Genomic DNA, 4,702 nt, shown 5'->3' with positions numbered 1-4,702 from the left:
GCAAGAAAGCTAGTACCAACCTGAAAGAGCGGCAAGCTTCAAAGAAATTGAAGATGGAAGACGAAATCTGAAAATGCCCTCTCACAAGCAAAAAAAAAGAACGTGAACAAGAGCAATGTCGCGGGGAGAAACGCGAAACTGCAAAACTCCGGGCAAAAACAGAAGCTCCAGAAAAAACGCCAAGCGACGCCACAACACGAGAAAGTAAAAACGCAAACGAAAAACAGAGAGCGAAGGGAGCGGAAAAAAGAAGTTACGAAAAGGGCGAAGGAGAGAAACCGTTTCTGGGTTTTCAAAATCAAAGTAAAGAGCCAAAGGGAAACGGGACAATTAATGCTAAAATTAATGAAAGCATTAAACCCCCGCACGTTCCCAAAAAGCGCCGATATAAAAGCGCGCGCTTTTAGAGGAAACGTTCTACATTCAAAAACTACTACAAAGGAATCGACAAGATGCTTGAGTTCGGCTTCACCAAAAGAAGGACCGAAGTCAAGGACTCGACCTCAAAAAAGAAGACCGAGCTCAAGCAGGGGCACTGTTCATACCCTGGGTCGAGCTGTCTGACCCGGGATGTTCGACAGACAAAGCGACCAACCTCTTCAGGTCAGGACAACCCGACCTCTTTCCAAAGAGCTCGGCCAAGTCATCAGAAAAGCCCAAAGAAGGGCCCAAATAGAGGAACACGCCCCAAATCCTAAGGCAGCCCAAGCCTACAGAGGGAAGGGCGGTTCCCATGAAAGATAAGCTAACCTCACCTAGAAGATAAGATAAGATAAGATAACTAACTTATCTTATCTAAAAAGGTCACTCTACACCATTATAAATAAACTGGAGCACCCAGGTATAACTCATACTCTGATTCTACTCAATACCTGTTTAATACCCTTGCTAACTTAAGCATCGGAGTCCCTTGCAGGTACCCCCCACCCTTCGGTGACAAGGGTTCAGCAGTGCAGTCAGTCCAACAAGTCGGACACGACCGCTCCGGCCGTCTTCCACCAGCCGGACACGTTAGCACCGACCAGTACAGAAGATCTCGTCCGAGATCAACCTCCAGTTTCAGGTAACCCTCGAAACATTTACCAAATTATTTTTTTTAATAAACTAATATATTAACTAAATTACTGAGCAAGTCAACATTTAAATAGTATGTAATAACATAGATAATTCAAACATGTTTCATTTAACTAAGATTATTTTGAAACAAAATAACATTAGTATCTCAATTGATTAGTTCCACAAGTTATATTTCTTCCGCAAATTCAACCAAAAGTTAAAGTCTAACACAAATTAATGTCTCTATGAATCAAAATATTCTTGAGTGCTTTAGGTAGCATGTTGTCACCATTTTAACACTCCTGTAAATAGGAAAAACCAAAACAAAAATAAAAAACAAGATATAACACTAGTTACAATTTTTTTTCATTCTTTTATTCAAAATATTTAGAAAAATTTTGACAAAACCTCTCCTAAAACTTGGATTCACCGTCTACGGTTCCATAAAAAATAACCAATCCATCACTTATTCCTCTTCCAATACACAACCAAATTTATCAAATCAAGTAATAGGACATTTGTTATTTCTCAACCACGACATAACAAAAATGTAATAAATAGATCCATATACAATTAAACTAGACTAATAATATATCAATATATATATATATATATATATATATATATATATATATATATTAAAATCATAAGTAATTTTACATCACTACAAGAAATACTGTTAAAATTGATGGTCAAATCAACGGCAAAGTTGTCTAAAACAAAGTAAGAAGTAATATCGAACACCAGCTTTAATTTCCCAGCTTCTTTAATAACTGTCAGTGGCCCTATATTGATCACGAAATGTGTGTCTTCCAATGCATATTGGCTTTTTTCAGCCTGATAATACTTAGATCATTACAATTTACAAAATGCGTGTCTTCCAATGGGTTTTCTAAAGATAGTTCCTGAAATTTTTTCAAGAGCAACCAGTAAGAACAAAATATATTGTTAGACTCAGCTATCATTTAGTAGCCACCAATTTCCTGACCAAAAACCTATGAAGTGATCAGTAATTCATATTTCATAAACAATAATCAACGAAAAATAAGTTGAGTTACCATTCAAAATGTTCTTAATTGTCCTATTTGGACTCTTCCATATTTGCTTGAGGTCATATTCCTTCACTCGAGCCTCATTTGTCAATATAACAGTACAATACTAATATAAGTTCTGCAAACATGAACCTCAACATGTAGCAATTCATGCAATAAAATTCTTAATCAACTAATGCATAATAGTATGTTCTCATACTTCTCAATTATCAAATGTATATATATTCAAACAAGCACAGATGAGTATTCTAGAAGGAACATACTACTATATATAAAGAAAATATTAATATATCATTAAGGGTGCATGATGGATAAAAGTAGTTGCAGAGTAGCAGTGCCTAGAATACTCAATTTTATTCTGATCATAGTGCTTTAATACTATATATACATGTATATATCAACACCGATAAAACATTTTTATTTTCCTTTTAGTTCCATAGTGCTTTCAATTAAACTTTTCAATACTATATATACATGTATATATCAACATTGATAAAAGCACCATATATGTTTTCAATATCTTTAAAACTGTATTCTATATAAACATCTACTCCATATTATTATTGGATTTTGGTACAATAACTCTCCACTTCAATTTTTTTTTGCATGCATCCACGTACACATTAATATTACACACATGTACCAACATAACATGCATGAGGAATACGTACAGTAAGACACTGGTAAAATATCAGTCAATTGAATATCAGAGAGATAATAGCAATGAGTTTTATCATAATTCACAACAACATGAAATGCTGCTATGAAATCGTATTTGTATAGGTAATTTTTCATTGTTATGCAGTTGGGTTAATTATTAGCATCATGATAACATGTATCTAGGAATAGAAAATAGTTAAGAAAGGTTTAGAAATAACTTTAGTTTCTTTTTTATTTACTTTGAAATTTGTAGGTACTTGCTTTGTAAGTTTGAGAGAATACACAGAGTTTTAAATTCTGAACTCAAGCTGTAGCAAGTGGGTCATGAAATCATGTATAGTTTCTAATACTACTATAATTTTGTTATGGTATTTTAGTTAAGATGACAATTAATTTTACAGAAACCAGTTTTAATATTATGGACTAGTTCTCTAATTTTGAATAAGCTCTAAATTGGTTCAGAACCAGTCCATCTAATTTTTAACCAGTTAAGAATTGGTTATCCATTTTTCTAAACTTGCATCCAAGTATAAGGAATTCATTATGTTAATGTTAGTTGTGCTTATTTGTGCAAAATAAAGCAATTCATAAATTTAGGCATGCAGAGATTGGAAGAACTAAAAAATAGATTAGCAAACAAATTATAGAACAATATGTTCATAAACAACAACAATATCAAAAAACAAAACTTGCTCAAATAAGAGTATTGTCAAACTTGCTCAATGTATCTACTATTCAAATCATCATATTATTGGTCCAAACATGAAAAAAATATCAAGCAAAATATATAAGAACACACAGGTGAACAATATCATCTGCAGATATAGCTATTAGATTTTTAAGAAAACCAACCTTCTTATGATTTTCTATAGTCAGCACCATCTGCTCAATCTGATTTGTCATGACTTAAACAGTGAAAAATGACAATTTTATGAGCAATCATTTTATCATATGAATACAAATTATGGGAAACCAACCTTATTAACCATCAAAGATCATAGGTTGGGCCAAATCAATATTCAGATCAAAAGAAAAACAAATCAATTATACCTAATCAATATTCAAATCAAAACAGAAACCAAATTAATTAAAATCATAAAACAAAAGACACTTGAGTTACCTAATTAGAGGTTGGGCCACAACGAGGAGGCAAAGAATTAGTGATAGGGCGTAATTTAAAAGGAGCGACATCAAGAGGGGCAAACGACGGCGTGACAGTTGAAGCAGAAAAGTGACACCCACAAACGACGAGGAAAAGTATCGATGGTGACGATGGCGACAACGGCTTTGCGCAGCTTCAATAGTGGCGGCAGCTTTACTTCCTCTCTCCCTTGCGAGTTTGTCTCTCTCTCTCCTCGCATTATGACTCTCCCGATGGCAAAACAACAGCGGCAACGGTGGCAGTGACATCCACTGGCACTGTCTCCCCTTTTCCCCTCTCCTTCCTTCTCCTTCTTCCCCCCTCAACCTCCCCCCTCTCTCTTTTCTTTCCTTTTTTTTTCCGTGTGTGTATGGTGAAGGGCTGAGTGTGTGTGTAGGGGGGAGGCTGGGGAAAAAGGTGAAGGTTAGCGTTAGGGTTTGAAAATGTGTGTAAATTAGGTTTCTATTTGGGAATTTTAATAAAATTAGGATATAAAGTAGGTATTTTTAATAAAACTAGGAATAATCAAATTACTAAATTTTTAAATTCTAAATAAGAAAATATCCAAATATTTATGAAACTTATGAGTTCTAATTAATTTTAAACTCAAAATCTCATAACTTTGATTCAATTTTTTTTTTGGTAAATAATTTTTTGAAAATATAACTATGAATAACTATAATAAATCACAAATAATTTATTATTTAACTTTTAACAATCGGGAATTTTACAGGCTTAATGATAAGTGTCGGGTTATGGTGGGTTTAGGATTAATAGAGAGAGAAAAAAAACC

The 4,702-nt window shown here is 33.8% G+C and overlaps 1 long non-coding RNA gene across 1 annotated transcript; it reads right to left on the bottom strand.

The window, feature by feature from the left end:
* Positions 1-1,539: 1,539 nt before the first annotated feature.
* On the bottom strand, positions 1,540-4,361 carry LOC130976894 (uncharacterized). The gene is made up of 4 exons (XR_009084785.1): positions 3,889-4,361; positions 3,621-3,673; positions 2,115-2,226; positions 1,540-1,961 (listed from the first exon to the last, which is right to left on the bottom strand). It is a non-coding gene; the product is annotated as an uncharacterized LOC130976894 (long non-coding RNA).
* Positions 4,362-4,702: the final 341 nt, after the last annotated feature.

This window comes from Arachis stenosperma, chromosome 4 (genome assembly GCF_014773155.1).
Source record: "Arachis stenosperma cultivar V10309 chromosome 4, arast.V10309.gnm1.PFL2, whole genome shotgun sequence".
NCBI classification, from domain to species: Eukaryota; Viridiplantae; Streptophyta; class Magnoliopsida; order Fabales; family Fabaceae; genus Arachis; species Arachis stenosperma.
The sequence above is the reverse complement of the archived record's forward strand: the minus strand, read 5'-3'. Positions and strand labels throughout refer to the sequence as shown.